Source organism: Gopherus flavomarginatus, chromosome 7, assembly GCF_025201925.1.
Source record: "Gopherus flavomarginatus isolate rGopFla2 chromosome 7, rGopFla2.mat.asm, whole genome shotgun sequence".
Taxonomy (NCBI): Eukaryota; Metazoa; Chordata; order Testudines; family Testudinidae; genus Gopherus; species Gopherus flavomarginatus.
This window is the reverse complement of record NC_066623.1, coordinates 36,584,878-36,604,781: the sequence shown is the minus strand read 5'-3', so window position 1 is coordinate 36,604,781 and position 19,904 is coordinate 36,584,878. Positions and strand designations below refer to the sequence as shown.

At 45.7% G+C, this 19,904-nt stretch overlaps 1 protein-coding gene across 4 annotated transcripts in view; it reads left to right on the top strand.

The window, feature by feature from the left end:
* NRG2 (neuregulin 2) overlaps window positions 1-19,904 on the top strand; it is a 319,504-nt gene that overhangs the window by 155,783 nt on the left and 143,817 nt on the right. The window lies entirely within an intron of this gene.

The following is a 19,904-nucleotide window of genomic DNA, read 5'->3' as shown; positions in this document are numbered from 1 at the left end:
TGATTCACAAATAAACAATCTCACGAAGGGGAACTCACCAGAGACAGCTGCTTCGGAGCAATGAGGGTGGGGTGGTGCCTGCCCCATGGGCAACTGGGCAATGGCAGGGGTGGGGCCTGAGTTGTTGGGTTGTGATAGATGCGGGGGGCGGTGCCTGCCTCCTTAATCATTGGGCTGTGACAGGAGGGGGGCAGTGTCTGAGTGGTTGGGCTGTGATGGGCGAGGGGGGGGCAATGCCTCCCTCTGGGTAGCTGGGCTGTGATGGGTGGGGTGGTGGTGACTCCCCCTAGTAGTGATGCATGGTGGGTAGGTGGGCTGCTGTGGGGGTGCTTGGCCCTTGGGTAGGTGGTGCTGCAGGCATTGGGGTGCCTGGCCATTGGGTAGGTGGGCTGCAGGTGGGGTGTGTGTGCCTGGCCCTTAGGTAGGTAGGCTGCTGGCCAGGTGTTCCTGGCACTTGGGTAGGTAGGCTGAAGCAGGTAGGGTGGGGTGGTGCCTCTACTGTTTTTAACCATCCTGTGGAAAGCTCAGAGTGAGACAGAGGGAAAAGCAAAGAAGAAAAGGGACTCAACCTGGAGAGATTCAGACGTTGCTCTGGGCTTGCCTAGTTCCTTTCAGATGCCCCAGACTTGCCCATCAGCAGGGTGCATCGCTTTCTGTAAAGATGTCTGCACTGCAGTGTATACATTGCACGGCAAGTGGAGTTCTCTGGTGAAAGAGAAACATGCCCCATGTTGTTACTGATCTGACCATGGAGCTGGATGCTGGAAAGTTCTTCCCCTTCCCAAGCTGTCACCATTTAGAGAATGCAGAAATGTCATTTGGAAGACAAAGGAAGACATAGTGCAGCCTGCTATAAAAGGAGGTGGCAGGGGTGGATGGGGAGTGCTGGACATATTTTGGCCTGTTTCTTCAGAGGTATTTAGGCTCCTAACTTCCATTGAAATAAATGGAAGTTAAGCACCTAGATACTTCAGTGTTCCTGGAGTTTGCCCCTCTTTTCCCCACAGGAATATTTCTGAAGGTACCAAATTCAGCTCATCCAGCTCCGGCTCTAACCCAGCATCAGCAAGTTAGGGAGTTGGCCTTTGTCATTCTGTACTGACCAGATGTCTTACCTGGTCCAGAAAACTAGACCTCATTCTCCTCTCATACAGCCCAGCTTGACGGAGCCAGGGAAGTTACTCATTGTCCCCAGCGTGAGAGAAGAACTAGGCCTATGGAGGGGCTAGGCTCAATGTTCATGTCCGTGCACCCGAAGCCTCACTGTACAACCCCAGGAAGGGGAGATGTCGGCAGAGATCAGTGAGGCCTGATGGGATCCAGGGGAACATTCTTTCTGACCACAAATGATGTGACATAGGCAACACAAATGACTTTTCCAGGGCTGTTTCCTCAAAAGAACCTACAGTGCCTGCTGAAGAGAATAGGACGTGAATGGGACGGTTCTGCTGGGACTGTTGAGTCATCTAAGTTCTTTAGGCAGACGTCTGCAGTCACAGAAATATCATTGTAACTGGGATGGAACCGGTGGTTTTAGTCTTGGAGAGAAGAATGCAGAGCTCCAGGGGAGCTACATGGAATTTTTAAGAATTGCAGCTACACTGCAGATGGCTAGTGCTGCACATGCCACTGGATACTGTAACTCACTGAATCAGTCAAGCATGGGGCATAAGGAATATGGAGAAGATTAAAACACATTAAAAATCCCTGGAAAGTAGCCCATTATTTACTCTGGTTCCCATTTATTGAGCACATAGAAACCGATCTTACCTAGCAGGTGACCCAGGTAGACTGAGTCTCTTCTCTAGTTCTGTTAAATTTGGTTTACCCTCTATAAAACTTATAAGCTTGGTTCTCCTTTTCTCCTCTCAAGTGAATGTGCTGCTGGTGGAAGATGCTAGACCGGCAGCCCTGCAGAATGAAGTCCTCTTTTGACTGTTTCCCTGAGCCATCCTGGGACTGTTAAAAATTCTTAAGGCTGTAGATATCATATAGCATCCCTGTGTCTAGATAACAACAGTCCAACTTCTGTGAGACAGAGACCAAGAGAAAGTATCAGGTTCAGCATGCAACAGTAAAAACCTGACTTAGAACAAGACTAGAGAGAGGTTATTGTTGTGATGTATTTGTTTCTCTTGCAATGTGCTAGATGTCGCTCCTGCCCTGAAGCGCTTACAATCCTAAGTCCTGGTCCTGCAAACATGCAGTGTGACAGAGCCATGCTACTCCTACACCTGCGCTGCGTACTAGAGGAAGAATTCAGTGGCCAGGTCTATCAATCCTGGCACTGCTCTCCAGCATGGCCATCACAGAGAAAGCACTAGAGACTAGACCACCCTCAAACCTATGTAACTTAGGAGAAGATAATTTTCCAGTACAGCTGTCAACCCACGTTGTCTTTAGATTGGTATAACTGGCGAGCCGACCTCCTGGGGAAGTGCTAGCCTCATTCTGAGGATGAGGAGCCTATATAAGGCACACCCTGCAGTTTCTACTCACTACTTTTGTTGCAGGCTGGAACAAGAGCCTTGGGGAATGCACCAGTAGTGCTGAAGGAGTGCAGGTCTGGAGGAAAATTCTTCCCTGGGAGTGGAGCTGAGACTTAGCTAGAAGACTGGACAAAAGGAGTTGAAAGGGGTTGTACCTTGGAGAACAGGGCCAAAGTAATTTGGTGACCAGGGGAAAAATCTTCCCACAGCTGGGAGAACAGATGTCAGAAGAACCATGATCAGGGAAGCTTAAGCTTGCGTGCAAACCTAGTTGCTAGGATGAACAAGAGGGAGACGAGCTCTGATGCCAGAATGCTGGAGAGCACCTAGGCGCATCAGGGTGCAAGGAAGCCTTTATAGCATCATAAACAAGGGGAAAAGAAGTCAAACTTCCAGAGGGGAATAATCCTGAGAAGTTGGAACCACTGACACTTTGCTAAGGAGATTGTAGGGTAGTTTGTGAGGGACCGACAAGAGAAATGTGAAGTTCCTTGTAGGCTGAATTCCTTAGTAATTCCATACATTCTCTCTTACCTTGAGCTAGCTGCAAGGCAAGTGTTGTTTGTGCACAGAATTGGTTGTTATTCACCATTGGTGATCAGGTAGAGGGCACAGGAATCATGCCATTCTTGTGACCAGTCATTGGTAAGGGTTAACTCTGAAAACCATGGTGTAACGGGACTGAAGGGGAAAGTTTCCAAAGGTCTCTGCTGAAGAGCATTGCAACAGATGTTCTTTGTATGTGTTTGGCTTTCACAAGAGTCAGGATTTGATTGTAATTTCCCTCTGGGAGGTGTTAACATTAAAAGACATTCTGAGATTAGAGAAAAAGTCTTTGTGAGGCTCTTGCAGGCTATGGTAAAGAACTTCAGGTTATAAAAAACAATAGAAGGGTTAATCTTATTGTCAACATTATGAATCTCCGAAGTATGGAATGGATAATAAGACCCAAGTACAAAGGTGAACTGATGATTCGCTCGGTAATTCTTGTATGATATGATTTACTCTTAATTCTGACGTAAGTAAGAATGCCCTCTTGCTATAAGTGTTATCTTTGGCTAGGCTTAGTTCTAAGCATTTAGTTAAGCTACAGTGAATGCCCTAAGCCTGAAACTGTCCAGTGAAGATGGGAAGAGACAAAAGCAGGATAGATTTCAGGAGCTATGCCCCAATTTGTTCTTGATGGAGCAGTACTAAGAATGAAGTCTGTCTGTAGCTCTTTAGACCTATTCTGCTTTTACCTCTTTGCAATTTCACTGGACATTATAAAGGGGTGCAGTAGATTTTTCACCAGGAATGAATTTGGCCCCATATTTATTGAATTTTTAGGAAAAGCCCCAGTCTGATTAATGGCTAGTGTTTCTTTGTTTGTGTGGAGTTGAAATCCATGCAGGATCTCTGTTTTGTGTGTTTCCTCACTCTCATCCTAAAGTGAAGCTCTATGTAAAGCACCGTGGTGCCTGAAGAGAAGCTGGAGAAATTCTTTCCTAGTGTGCAGCATCCAAGCCTGGGGCTCCTTCAGCCCTCGCCCCAGCCCCAACTCCAGCTTCTTTGTGCTGCTGAGGCCTTGCAAAGGGACAACTGAGAATCCCCCTGAGTCCTAGAGCCAGCATAGGCAGCCCTAAGCTACTCGCTACTCCTGTCTTGTGTAGGGGGCAGGAACGGGTGGAGGAGGGGACATGCCAGGGGCAGGAGGCTGGGGAAGAGAGCACAGTGCCCCAGCCAATAATCCTGATCTAGTGCAGCAGTCCACATGAGCCTGCTCTAGCCGCTATCACTTAGAACAGCCCTTTGGCTGGCTCAGGACAGGGGGAGCAGAGGGATGGTCTGGAGCCTCTTTTCTCACCTGCTCTCCTTAGCTGCGTGAGTGTGAACTCAGCATAGCTGAGGTGTTTAAACACCCTCCAGGCAGGATTTAGGGGTAACAGGGAGCTGGTTTGGAAGTCTGTCGGTGCAGATGTTTACCTGATGCCTTGCAAGTCTGTACTGAGTGCCTGCCTACCGTGCCTTCTGGCAGCTAGTCCATGAGGACCTCTAGGCAGGTCACCCAAAGATCAGATGCTATTCAGTCTGTTCCTGCGTTTCAGACAGAAAGTTGGAGGGGATGACAGAACTGGAGAAGGTGTGGCAAGATGGGCTTCCCCCATCAGGCCAGGGGAAAATGCTGGCCTTCCGAAAGGGCGGAATAAGGAAACGCATTGTTGTGGGCCAGCCCCATTTCTCTATCCAAGTGGTTCATTCTGGTCAAATACCTGTCAGTGCTGATCTGGACAAACCTTGCAAGGTTCACCCGTCCCCACACAGAAGGCTCTTGACTGTATGTAAGCCTCATTTCTTGGATCTCTTGCTTGGTGCAGAGGGCCCATTTTATCCAGAGCTTTTTTTAGGAAGTTATTACAGCTATAGTGAGAGCACATGGAGCAGCATCTCTTCCCTGAGATGAGGCTGATGTTTATGCTGTTGGGTTTTTTTGGCATGGTTAATAAAAAATATTTGTACTAAACCTAAAAGTAAATATTTAGATAATTAACAAACTAGTAATTATCTTTCGCAGAATCTCTCACCAGTGCTTATAAAGGATCTCTGGGCAGTTATGCCTGGTGAGTAATAGTTCTTCAAGAGATTAGTGGAAGATTCCTCACGATTTGTTGTACTTTGCATGTGTATAGGCATTGATAGTGAAGTTGAGATGTCTATGGAGCCTTCAATTTAAGGATTTCAAAGCTCTTTACTAGCTCCAGCTGATCCTCACAGCCTCACTGGGGGGATGTAAATTGTACTTGTGACTAAGGACATAATTTAGTCTGCAGAATATTTCACTGGTGATGTGTGGAAAGGAAAGAACCCAGCTTGGTCTCAGATCCCAGGCTGAAACTGCCTGGCTGGTGGTTAGGGAAAAAAATCTTTCTACCTGCTAACTGTTTTGAGACAGAGCAAATATGAAACTCCAGAATGGCCCACAGAGTCATTTTTTTGGGATGGAAGTTACTTTAAACTCTGTTAAAACCACACTAGACACAGGTGATGCGAGGGTTTATTATAAACTGTAGATCAAAGCAAGTTTATGACATCATTTGCTAAGGTTTACAGACATTTCAAACAAAGTTGTGTGTGTGTATCTGGATTTGCATGCTTGTGTAATTTCATTGTAAAATCAGGTTACAAATAATATGCCAGATTCTCAGTGGATGTAAATTGGCTTAGCTCTGTTGCCTTCAGTGGAAATACACTGGGTTGGCACCAGCTGAGGATCTGAACCACTGATTTTCAACGGAGGTTCACTCTGCATTTTGGGGTTCATTTAAATCTGAAGCTTGGTGGGGTGAGTTGAGTGTGTATGTGTGGAAAACTTGCTCTGATTGAAACACCAAAGACACAATTGCATGAACCCCGGGCATTGGATACATTTCTAATTGCTGTTAAAGGCAGCAGGCATCACATGGCTAAACTTTTCTTGCGAGCACACTGCTCTTGAGAGTCCTTTCTCTGTCTCTCTTCCTCCTTCCCCATCCCTCCATGCAAAACCTATGAAACCACTTCTTAGCGGAATCCGCTTTCCAAAGCAGAGACTGAAAAGAATCCCCTGTGTCTGACCTGATTTCACAACCTCTCCTGGAACTGTGGCCAGCAGGGCTGAGCCACAGCCACTGAACTCCATGGTAAAGTTTCCAGCATCTTTCCCAGGTCATGCTGAGTCACTTGCGTGCTCACCCTCCCTCCTTCCCTTTTAATAACTCTCCCATTGTGAACCATAATGCTACTAATTAGGTGGGCTGCCAGTGACAGCCCCTGGAAGTGTGCTGCTGTGTGTGGGATGTGCCATTCATCCCTGGCCCCCTTCTCTGCTGTGACACACACGTGTCATGTTTGCCAAGCACAAATCCCACTATACCACCAGCAAACAGCTGCCTTCTGTTGCTGGCAACCCTGTGAAACTGGTTGACTCAAAAGGCAGGACCTGCCAGCTACTGCTTCTAGAGACTGCTGCCTTGGTGCTAGGCAGAGGGCCCTGGGGTGTCAGGGGCTGTAACATTCTCTGGTTTCAGTTGACCTCTCCCTTTTTTTTTTAATTCTGAGAGCATATTCCTGAAAAGTCAGCCCATGTGTTTAATATTTCAGTGCACAGCTATGGATTGTTTTTCAGGCCCTTGCAGCGCATATATAACCTCCAACACTGTCAAAATTCACCAATGAGAAAGTTTTGCTGTTGTCCCAAAGCATTTCTTCTGCTGGCTTAGAAGCATCGGAATGATGCTGTAGACACATGGCCCAACCAGCCTTATTCAGGGAGGGGCAGATGAGCACCTAATGCTGCCCACTGCGGGCCAGACTGGCAAAAGAGCTCAGCTCCCAACATGCACCAACTTTGAGCACTTTTGAAAATGGTGCTACTTTCCAACAATGATGCGAATGTCTCCATGAATTTCTTTGCAGCTGGCTACTTCCATCTTATAGGTTCTGCACTTGTGTTCAGAGGCCAATCCCTCAATTTTAGCTCCTGTTCCAGAAAACACTGTCAGGGCTGGAGAAGAGGAGAGCCAGGTCTGGGCAGAGGAAGTGGAGCAAAGGATATTCTTGATCCTGGTAGCTAGTGCAGAATGTGTCTGTCACTTGCTTAATGCTGTTAGCGTAAAACTCCGGTTTTCGGAAGGCTGCACTTGCGTCCTGCTTCCAGATGCAATACCAGTTGTTGAAAGCTTCATAGAATAAGCTCTATTGTTTTGGTCTTGGCTGCTTGAGAAACGGCCTCTGTGTCTTCAAGATAGTTAACGGCAGAAGGCTTTCTTGCTAACAGGTCCTGGATTTGTAGGTCTGGGTATTGCAGGTGGGATGCTACAAATATTGGGAATTTTCTTCCCCAGTGCATCCATCAGAAGCAAAGTTTGTTGACCTTCCAAGGATTGTACATGTCTCATCTGCTCATTCAGGTTTTTGCCTGCGGGGTGAGCGTGAGGAATGTGATGAACTTTACTGTGGTGTGGTATTTTGTTTAGCATTTGTCAATAACTGGTTTCAGGTTCCTGTATATGTGCCCAGCGACTGTGTGATAGGCACATTTAATAAATCCTAAAATAAATAAAATGAACTTTCCAGCTAGCTGTTGGGTAACAAACAAAGCCAAAACATGCGTCAGGAAAGAGGTTGAAATGTTACAGAGATGCCAGTTATATGACCAGGAAAAAAGGACTCTGCCCAGAAGAAAATTCTTCCTGGATCTAACATGGAATGATGACTGAGTACCAAAATACTGAATTCTGTACAGTAAGGAGTAGGTTCTTATAACAGAGCAGGGCAAGGGGGTGAGATTTCAGAATGACAAATTCAGGAGAATTTAGAAATGTAGTGAGTAAAATGCGATGGAAGGAAGTATTAAATCTGTGAGTATGGAAGAAACTATAAAATGCACCAAAATGGAGTTTCATTAGATCAGTTTTTCTCAACTGGAGGTACGTGCACCCTTAGGGGCACGGTGAAGTCTTTCAGGGGTTATATCAACTCATCTAGATGTGTGCCTAGCTTTACAACAGGCTCCATAAAAAGCACTAGTGAAGTCAGTACAAACTAAAATTTCATACAGACAATAACTTGTTTATACTGCTCTATATACTATACATACTGATATGCAAGTACAATATTTATATTCCAGTTAATTAGTTTTATAATTATATGATAAACATGAGAAAGTCAGCGATTTTTCAATAATATTGTGCTGAGAAACTTTTGTATTTTTATGTATCATTTTTGTAAGCAAGGAGCTTTCAAGTGAGATGTAACTTGGGGGTACGCAAGACAAGTCACATTCCTGCAAGGGGTACAGTTGTCTGGAAAGGTTGAGAACCACTACATTAGATGGTGATTTGCCTGAAAAAGGAGGATGAAAGGAACTAGAATTAGCCAGGATGGCTTTGTGAGGAACAGATCAAAGATCAGAAACTAAAATCAAAAACTTGTATGTGAAACTGAAATGGAAAAAAGACAAGCCCCCCTAATATGGATAGATTTGTAAGGAAAAATAAGACATCAAATCAAGGAAAAGAAATACCAGAGAGGATCATAGTGCTTTGCATTTGATAGCCCTATCCATCTGAGGCTCTCAAAGATCAAACATTAATGAATCAAGTCTCATTAACATCCTGTGTGACAGGTTCGGTCACAGAGACCCTGTTGGGACTGTCACCTCATGTGCTGAAATGACCTCTGAGCCTGTTTTCCCTGCCAGCTTGGGACTCTAGAACCCTGCCTTGTTGAGCCAGACATGCTGGCCTGCTGCAACACAGACTCAGGGGCTGGGCCACACCTCCAAAGCTGCAGACTAACCAAAAACAGCTCAGCAGGTTACCTCTCCAGCACCCAGACACCCAGTTCCCAATGGGTTCCAAACCCCAAATAGATCAGTTTTACTCTGTATAAAGCTTATACAGGGTAAACTCACAAATTGTCCGCCCTCTAGAACACTGATAGAGAGATATGCACAGCTGTTTGCTCCCCCCCCAGGTATTAATCACTTACTCTGGGTTTATTAATAAACAGAAGTGATTTTATTAAGTATAAAAAGTAGGATTTAAGTGGTTTCAAGTAATAACAGACAGAACAAAGTAAGTCACCAAGGAAAACAAAGCAAAAACAAGGAAGTCTAAGCCTAATACATTAAGAAATTGATTATAGGTAATATTTCACCCTCAGAGATGTTCCAATAAGCTTCTTTCACAGACTAGACTCCTTCCTAGTCTGGGCCCAATCCTTTCCCCAGGTAAAGTCCTTGTTAGTTCCAGCCCACATCTCAGATGGAAAGCAGGAGCTTTCTCATGACTGGCAGCCTTTATCCTGCTCCACCCCCTTTATAGCTTTGGCACAAGGCAGGAATCTTTTGTCTCTCCTGGTCCCCACCCTTCCTTCTAAATGGAAAAGTACCAGATTTAAGATGCATTCCAGTATCAGGTGACATGGTCACATGTCCTGTGAGACCCCAGCCGCCATTCTTCCTCGGCTGGCCCACATGTACTCAGAAAGGTATGCAAGTAAACTGGGCCATTTACAGTTCATTGATTCTGAAGCATCCTTAATGGCTTCCACTTAATATGTTTATATCAGTAATACAAGTTTATATCTTATTCTCCTTAATAATAATACATGCAAACAAAGAGGATGAAAACACTCAGTAGATTATAAGATTTATAATGATGCCTTACAGGAAACCTTTTGCGTAAAGCATATTCCAGTTACATCATATTCACAGTCATAAGCATAGTTTCATAAAGCATATGGAGTGCAACATCACAAATACTAGAGAGAATCTTAGTGCTTTGCATTTGATAGCCCTATCCATCTGAGGATCTCAAAGAGCAAACATTAATGAATCAAGTCTCATTAACATCCTGTACAATAAATTAGTGTTGCTGTCTCCTTTCTACAGAGGGGAGAGCCCAAGGAGGTTAAATGACCTAGTCCAAGATCAGACAGGAAGGAGGGAGCAGATTGTGTCTCTGTGACGATGTGGTTCTGGCAGGACCCAACTGAGAGTGCCAATTCAGGACAAATTGCTTAAACAAGGCAGTCACAGCCCTAGGCTGGGGTTTTTCCACCTCTAAGGCAAACCAAACCAGCCAGACAAAAATGACTTCGGTTTCACCCCACTGGCTAACCACAAGTCACACAAGCAATTTCCTTAGACACTCCAGTCTCCCAGTATCACCACCAGTGCCACCCGTCCTGGGGATGAATGGTTATGAAAACCAACACCCCAGTAAAAGAAAAAGGTTCTCTCGATCCCAAAGGACCAAGCCCCAGACCCAGGTCAATATACACATCAGATCTTACCCACAAATCACGCTGTTGCCAATCCTTTAGAATCTAAAATCTAAAGGTTTATTCATAAAAGGAAAAAGATAAAGATGAGAGCTAGAATTGGTTAAATGGAATCAATTACATACAGTAATGGCAAAGTTCTTAGTTCAGGCTTGTAGCAGTGATGGAGTAAACTGCAGGTTCAAATCAAGTCTCTGGAGAACATCCCCCACTGGGATGGATCCTCAGTCCTTTGTGTAGAGCTTCAGTTTGTAGCAAAGTCCCTCCAGAGGTAAAAAGCAGGATTGAAGACAAGATGGAGATGAGGCATCAGCCTTATATAGGCACTTCCAGGTGTAAGAACACTTCTTTGTTCTTACTGTGGAAAATTACAACAGAATGGAGTTTGCAGTCACATGGGCCAGTTTCTGCACACCCTGCTGAGTCACAGGGCATAACTGCCTTCTCTCGATGGGACAGTTGTGTAGGTGATGGTCCTTAATGGGCCATCAAGCAGGCTAAACAGAGCTGACACCAACTTGTCTGAGATCTTTCGCAGTAACACAACACAAGTTTGAAATACAGACAGCATACAGCCAATATTCATAACTTCAACTACCAAAATGATACAGACATACAGACAGCATAATCATAACCAGTAAAAATACCTGGTCTTAGACACCTTATATGACCCCCTTTACCTAGGATTTGGTGCCACTACAGGACCTTGGTTGCAACCCATGTTCTATATGGTCCCAGTTTATATCAATAACGTCACAGTCCCCTACAGTTTTTCCTATACAGTGTTTCAGAGGCATATAGAGACCCAAAGTGTATTGCAACAGGCTAGTGGAAAACTCCTGGTATAGGGAGTGGGCCACAGTGCATGGCAGTAGGTGGTTCTCAGGTGCACTGCACCCCACAAGCAGCCTGGGATGGGCTGTCATAAATTAGCTCAGTGGGGAGCTGCTCTAATTTATGCAGGCGGCTGTTGCAGTCCCCAGAGCGCTCCAGAATCCAGAAGGCACAAAGATGAGCATACAGCCATCTTCGCATCCCAGCCTCCTGCCTGGCTTGCAGCTTCTTGCTGTGTCTCCTGGCGATGCATCTCAGACTCAGACCCCAGATGGCTGAGTTGGGAATAGAATCCCTATCTCCTGACTAATAGCTGTGTCCTCTAACCATGAGCATTGGGAGGTCTGTTGATTATAGGGAGGAAGATTAAAATTAATCCGGACAAATGACTGAGATCAGGGCTTGAAAAGGCCACTTGCCCTTGGTGACTAAGAAGCTTTTTTGGGCAAGTATTATCAACTTCTGCAAAACCCAAGGTTTCATTTTTTAAAATTATGACTGTCACTCTTCTGGTTGCAAGGTTAACCTTTCTGATGGGATCCGAGGCAGGGCTGCCTTCCTGAGTCTGACAGATAGGAAGTTCCAATGTCTTTTTTGCTGCTCAGAGCTTTCATAAGCTGCCTTGGAGGGAACTGACCAGAGTCTGGTCAGTTTTTGTTGCTGTTAACAGGAACCCTTTGGGCAGAAGAGAAATCAACAAGAACAGTAAGGTTACATTTTAAAAAGTGAATGAAAGAGACATCTGTTCAGATCAGTTTTTCACAGCCATCTCTATTCCCAAAGTATGTATTTTGGTTGGTTGGTTGAATTGCTTCACTTGTGATATCTGCCTTGTTCATGCTACTTTTAGAAACTTCTGTGTGGTGTATATACTTTAAGTGCAAACTCACCTCATCTGGGCCCCCACCTCCTGCAACGTTTTGACTCCTTTGATTTTTAGTAAGATGCAATTTGTTGTATTTTTAAATCTCATGATTGGCTGTACAATCTCATGACTTTCTGTGGAGCTTGACTCATGATTTTCAAACCATTGGGGCTGGCAAGACTGAATCTACCTCGTCTCTTCCTTTGTTCTTAGACATTTTTGTTCATTCATTTACCTCGTAGTTCTTCTTTTCCTTCTGACATCTTCCTGTGCATGCCCACTCTCCCCTGCACTGATGGGAAAACATTATGCCTCATCTCTCTTGTTCTCCCAGTCACTTTCTCTCTTCCCTTTCTGCTCTCCCCAAGTTCCTCTTCACTCCTCCAAACCTTTCACCAGCCTCTCCCTCCCTGACTCTCAGATCCCACCCCCTCTTTTCTGCCCCATGCAGTCTTCATCAGCTTGCTGTCCTTGGGAACATTGCTGATTCAGGGAAGCACTTGATCATGTCATTAAGTGCTTTCCCGAACATAGATGCTTTTCTGAATTGAAGCCTTAGAGGGTCATTCTGCTCCCTAGAGCGCTGCAGATGCACACAGCGACCTGGAGGTGGGAAAGGGACTGAGACTAATACAGAAAATGCCAATAGGGATGCTCTCACCCTGAATGCTGTGCTCCGTGCCGGTTACACTAACCATACAGAGAAATAGAAGGGGTCAGGAGATGAGCAATGAAAATGCTTACAGACCCAAGGAAATTTTGGTATGAGGCCAGAATGAAAAGACTGGAGATGTTTTGAGTAGAGCAGGGTCCTCAAACTGTGGCCTCTGGACCACTGACTGTCTTTAGAGGTGTTCAAGATGGTATGCAGTGCACTGGCTGGCCACACAGCTGCAATTCCCACAAGGTTGGTATGTGATTGTGATCTGGAGGAGAGGTGGTCTGTGCTATTAGGAATGCAAGGGCCAATAGCCCACAAAGCCATCTCTCTGTGCCATTGTGAGCCACAGGATGAACGTTTTATATCCCCAAGTTTAGAGAAGGGACAAATCAGAAGGGACATCATAAAAATGGATGGTGGACAGAAGGTAAATCGGGATATCTTTCTTCACCTCTCCCCTAATGCTAGAGAATAGCACTGAAAAGGAACACGTTTAAAATTAATAAAATTATTATTTTTTTACATAACTATCCTGTGGAACTCTTTGCCATGAGATACAATTGAGGCCAAGAGTTTAATAGGATTCACAAGAGGATTGGACATTATATGAAAAATAACAACACCCATGGATCTATTAATTAGGATAAAAATGTGTAGGGGGAATATAAAGTCTCCAGCATCAAGGCATACACAACAGTTAACTGGCTGGGGCTAGGAAGAACATTCCCTTAAAGGCAGGTTATTCATACCATTCATTAGAGGATTTCTTGCATCTTCCTCTGAAGCAGCTGATACTGGCCACTGTCAGAGACAGGATCCCAGTCTAGATGGATGTCTAGTCTGATCCAGCCTGGCCATCCTATGTTCCACAGGCCCTCTCTTCAGCCTGGTAGAGTCTGTCCTCACTTGCTTTCTGTGCCTGCCCTGAGTCTCTCAGGTGACCCTGTTCTTTCCCTGTGGGAGCTGCACAAAGCTCTCCTTGCTGGCATGGCTGGTTTGCTTGGGCACTTCTCAGGGCTCTGGTATCTAGGTGACTCTGCCTCTCAGGCAGACAAGCAGCCGGTCAACAAATCACGGATTCCTCTGCTGGATCCAGCAAAAACATACCAATGACCTCTTCCCTCTGAGTCCACTTTAACCCAGACAGCTCTGTGTGGAAGTGACCATGGGTCTCTAGGCCTGTGTCAACTAGAAGGTTTGGAAGATGTCTCCAGTTCAGTTGACCCCAACATTCATGACACAACTTACTGTATTTTTAAAGGTAATTTTGGAAGCTTGGCAATTCCTAACCTACTTGGCACCTTGGAACTCTGCCAAAAAATTCTTCTCTTGGCCTAACTTGAGCACAATATCATATCAATATCTGGTTCTTATCAAAACTTGGGGAAGTGGGTGAAAATAAGGCTTATTGGTTTCAGCCCTAACCCTGGAATGGTTACTGGTGCCTCCATAATAGTGGCCCATGCATCATTAAGAGAAATATCACTAAAATACAGGAGGAAATGGAGCCATGAGCTATAACCAATATGGGGTTATAGAGAACAAACCGCACCAGAAAAATGTGATGGCTTTTTTGATAAAATGACAAAATAGCTGCATGAAACAAGCTGGAATGCATAGATTTGGATTTTAGCAAAATCATCTGGTACGATATCTCAGGAAACCTTAACACTCCAAATGGATTCCAGCTGGCAGGAAAGCTGTCCCACAAATTGAAAACTGGGTGGAGGCCCATTAACAATGGGTCATGATAAATGGCCATGTGTCAAATTTCTGGGGGGAAAGTACAGTCGTGGTACTTCAATGTTGCCAGTTGTGTTACATAATTAAGATTCACTGTTAGCTAATCTCCGTCGTATTCAAGGTGTTTCCTATGGTAATTAAAGGGAGCAAACAAGGGAATGCTGTGGACACTGAGGTAGTTCATCTTAAGTAAACTTGGCAAGCTTGTCAGTATCTCCTCTGTCACAGATTTGACGTTAGGTTTGTCCAGCTCCCCTTAGAGTGAATGGACAAGCCCCCACTTAATTCAGTGGTGGTTTGATTGTCTTTCTCTGCTAAATAAGGGCCCAAAGGGACATGTCGAGGTTAGAAAAATGAGATTCCCCCCCGCCACCAAATTATAGAATGTGCCTTACAACAACTTTAAAATGCCCCACTCTCCCATGCACCTTAATGGGACGGAGGAGGTTTCAGCCCTAACCTGTAGCACAGAGTGGGGTTCCTGCCCAGAAGGGCCAATCAGAAGGCAGCCTTCAGCTATATAGAGGCAGTGCCCCACTTCACTGAATGGAGCAGCTGAAATAACGACAATTGCATCTAAACAAGGTTTTGGAAGCTTACTTTTTCTCTCTCTGTTCTTAATGAGAATGGAACCTAAACATAGGAAATTCCACTGTTTTGTTATTAAGGAACCTTTTTTCATTCAGGTCAATTTCTTGAGGCTCTGTATGTGTGTGTGTGTGTGTCCCCCTCTTGTGGCTAGTTGCAAGCTGCCGCGAGACCAAGTCATTGGTGGAACAATGGCTGTGAATAAAGAATCGGCTTCAGCTCACGTGGCAGAGGCTTATGTACTAGGAGCTGACGTTCCGGTGCTAGCCCTGTGTCTCATGGGGCACCTTGTTTTGGTGCTAGTACCCCGAGTTGCCTTATGGAATGCATTAGGGCTCTGTGTCTTATCCTGGTCCTGATGAGATTAGCCTCAGCCTGTGACTGTTCCCCATAGTGAGCGTTGGGCCTGGCTTACCTAGTGGCGTGAAGAGTCAATGGACAGACCCGCGGGCAGCCTGCTATTTTTCAATGATTTGCAGCATGAAACATGTTCGATACATAACTCTGTGAGTTAGGCAGCCCCTGGCCATAGTTCCTGTTCTGTGCTGGTGCCAAGGCACACAGGGCTGGTCCTGCTGTACTGGCAGCCCATGCAGTTATCTAGGGCAACAGGATTGAGGGGGCGGCAGCAAATAAACCTGGCAAAGAAAAAATAACAAAACCCTTCCCCTGCTGCTCCTTGCTCTGCCTCCCTCTGGGTCCTACTGCCCTTCCTGCATCTTGCCTTCCCCTACCACTTCCTAAGCAACCACCACCCAATCCCACCCTCACTACCTCCTCACTGCATCTCCTTCCCTCCACCCCGCAGCAGACTAGACCCAGCAGAGGAGTTAGCTGAACCCTGATTGAGGCACTCAGCCTTGAAACCCAGGTCAGAGCCCTCCAGCATGGGGGAGACTGGCCACCCTCCATTGGTCTTCAGTCCCCTCCAGCAGCAGAAGCTCTTCTCACCTGTTCAAGTGCTTCAGCATCATGCTGAGTCAGAGCCTGGCTGAGTACTAGTGGGCAGTTGTGTGCATGGGTGTGTTTGCATCTGAGGGGCACTGCAGGGAGAGTCTGAGTTGTGGGGTACTGTAAGGAGGGTGAGTGAGTGACGGGGTGCATGGAGCAGATGAGAAAAGGAAGGGGTCAGCGAGAGAGAGAAGGAAGGCAAAGTGGAAGAAAAGCAGAGAGGTTGAAAAGGCAGCAAAAGGAAGTGGAAGGATTGGGATGAGCAGAGACAGCAAAGGTGAGAAAGTTCTGCACTGGAGGAAAACTGATCTGAGATGAAAACAACAAAGGAGGGAGTAAAAGATTCCCCCCAGATCCATTCAGTGGAAGGGAGTGACGGGAAGGAGGAGGAGCAAGCTCAATGGAGCCAGAGTGAGTTTTAACAAATGTGGCATCAGCAAAAGTTGAAATTGAAACTAAATAACCCTATTAAAAGCAGGGAAAGCTGAGACAGGCCAGAGTAGATGGGTGTGTATGGCAGGGAGAGAAGGGAGTCAAGTGCATGGCGCTTTACCTAGGGCAGCTAGTGCCAAGGGCGGGCCCTGAAAACAAGCATTTGGTGAGCGTGGGTGGAGCTGTGTGGGAGCAAAAAGAGAACACGAGATGTGAGGCTGAGCACCAGAGAGCACGCTGTGTCAAAGCACTGCCCGATTCAGAACCAACTCGCCATTGCCTCCCAGCCCCTGCATGGGGAGGAAGATAGGGAGGGAGGGAGAGAGGGGCACTGGTAGAATAAGCCATCCTGTTTTGCTGGTGGGAAACTTAGAGCTTGAGATCAACAGTTTCAAACATGGCCTGATGTTTTAGGACCCTCTGTTCTGGGCTGCTCTGCTTGAAATACACTGAACCTGGGTTTCAGCGGTGCCGAGCCAACTGCCCGTTGACTTCAGCTGGAATTGTGGGTGCTCAGCCTTCGTGCCTCCTTGTCATGGGTATTGCTTTGCTCAGTGGCACCACCCTTGACTTGGTCTCACTGAAAGTCAATGGGACTCAAGAACCAAAGACACTTGGAAAAAGAAGCTTAGGCTCCTGAGCGGAGCAAAGCTTCAATGCCTTTAAAAACCTGGCCATAGGTGTCTTAAACTGGGCACTCAGCTTGAGCTCAGTTGTGACCCACATAAGGTTGGGACTGTTTGGGAGCTGGTGAATCCCTAAATTCTCCTCCAAACAGTGCATAAGGCCAGCGCCTGTGATGGTGCCTTCTGTAGCAGGACACCTTGGAGGAGGTGGCTCTCATTCTTGTGCATGAAAGGGAGAGCTCTGTCTGACGCCTACCTTTTAGCACTGCTTGTAGCTGGGTGGGATGTTGTCCAGGTTTCTCTGTATGATGCGTGTTGAGGAGGATTTCTGCAGTTGCAAATGACTATCCAGTGGGTCCCTTGGAATAATGGAAGGGGGAATGAATCCAGGAATCCAGTTGCATGAGCAGGGTGGTTCTAGCTTGGGTGACACAGCAAGGATGCTAATGGTATAGGGAGAACAATGTGGGAGATTTTCCAAGGCACAAAGGGCAGTTAGGCAATAAGAGTTGGGTCCCATTTGTGCCTAGGAAAATCTCCCCCCTTAGTCTTGGAGAAACACCCAGCCACTAACAATCATAGAAATGTGGGGCTGGAAGGGACCTCGAGAGGTCGTCTAGCCCCGCCACCTGCACTGAGGCAGGACCAAGGAGACTTAGACCATCCTGACAAGTGTTTGTCCACCCTCTTCTTAAAAACCTCCAATGATGGGGATTCCACAACCTCCGTTGGTAACTATTCCAGAGCTTAACTACCCTTAGCATTAGAACATTTTCCTAATATCTAATCTACCTCTCCCTTGCTGCAGATTAAGCCCATTACTTCTTGTCCTACTTTCAATGGACATGGAGAACAATTGATCACCCTTTTCTTTATAACAACCCTTAATATATTTGAAGACTGTTATCAAGTTTTCCCTCGGTCATCTTTTCTCAAGACTAAACATGCCACATAGGTCAGGCTTTCTAAATCTTTTATCATTTTTGTCACTGTCCTCTAGACTCTCTCCAATTTGTCAATATCTTTCTTAAAGTGTGGCTCAAAATTGGACACCAGCTGAGGCCTCACCAGTGCCAAGTAGAGCAGGACAATTACCTCCCATGTCTTACATGCTACATTCCTGTGTATAGGTCCCCAAAAGAGAAAGCAAAATCTCATGTTTCAATTCCAAGGCTCAGCTTGAGCAAAAGGTAAAGACTGGAAGACAAGCAGTGAAAGGAGAAGTCCCAGCTCCAAAAATCCCCCACCTGACAAGAAGTACAGAGAAAAGTAATCGGTGCAGAAAAGGAGGAGCACAAGGAAAATGCTCTTCATTTGTGAAGATGAACCATCATTTTCCTGCTAGTGCATGTCGTCAGTAAAAGCTGAGATGCAGGGTCTCCTAGAAAGAACTAATGCCAAACAACCACCAGTGGTAACACTGGTAAAACTAACAAATTGGGTTGGGTTACAACCTCAAAAGCATAAGTCAAGACCACAGAGCAATAACTCGCCCAAGCAGATATGCAATCTCAGAGCGGCAATGGAGTTACCATTCAGAAGGACTCATACTTGAGTGAGTAGAAGATTGGGCTCTGACGGTGCTGCTTAGAAGTGGCAGAAAACCAGGGAAGGACTAAGAATATTCAGGTCCCTGGCTAAACAGATGACTCAGACCCATATGAATTCCTGGAGAAATGGTTGCTTGGGGCCCTTCAGTTAGATGTGGAAAGTGACCAGTTGTTACAAGAACCTGGGGGCGGGAGGTTGCGGGGGAGTAGGAGAGGGAGAGAAAAGAAAGTTGGTGATGGAAACCATAGGCAAAAACTTGAATTTAGTAAAGTCCCTGATTTCAGAGCTAGAAAAATATATTGTGCAGCCAGAATGAAGCATGGCATGAAATGCAAACAAAAGACCATTTCATTCTTTTCTTCCTTGAGTTATTTCTGATGCCTTTTGATGTGATTATTGGGGCAGAGGTGAGGGAGGCATTGGAAAGGAGAAGATGAATGGTCTAGAGTGAATGACTGAAGGGAACAGAGACAGAAGGGGATGAAGGAACATGAAGCCATCTTACTTCTGAATGGCTTCCAGTAGAGTTATTGGGGGCAAGACATTTAACTGATTTTAAGATGTAGCTGGATAAGTTTAAGAACAGGATTGTGTGATGGGGTTGCCTGAGACAGCAGGGGGCTGGACTTCATGTCTCACCCAGTCCTATGTTCTTAGATTCTAAGGCCAGAAGGGCCCACTGTGACCATCTAGTCTGACCTCCTCTATAGCATAGGCCAGAGAACTGCCCACAAATAATTCCTTGAGTAGATCTTCTAGAAAAACATTCAATCTGGAGTTAAAAATGGCTGGTGATGGAGAATACACCACCACCCTTGGTAAATTGTCTCAGTGGCTATTTATCCTCCCAATAAAGAAAATTGTGCTTTATTTCTAGTCTGAATTTGTCTAGCTTCAACTTCCAGTCATTAGCTCTGGTTATACCTTTCTGTGCTAGACTGAAGAACTCATTCTTTTGTTCCACATGTAGATACTTATAAACTGTGATCAAGTCACCCCTCAGCCTTCTTTTTTCTGTTAAGATAAACAGATTAAGTTCCATGAGTCTGTCACTTTTCTAACCTTATAATCATTCTCATGGCTCTTCTCTGGACCTTCTCCAATTTACTGACATCCTTCTTGAATTGTGGACACCAGAACTGAACACAGGATTCAAGTAGCTGTTGCATCAGTGCCAAATACGGAGGTAAAATAACCTCTACTTCTACTAGAGACTTCCCTGTTTATGCATTCAAGGATTGCATTGGTCCTTTGGGCCACAGCTTCACACTGGGAGCTCATGTTCAGCTGATTATCCACCATGACCCCCAAATTTTTTCAAAGCCACTGCTTCTCAGGCTAGAGTCCCTCATCCTGTA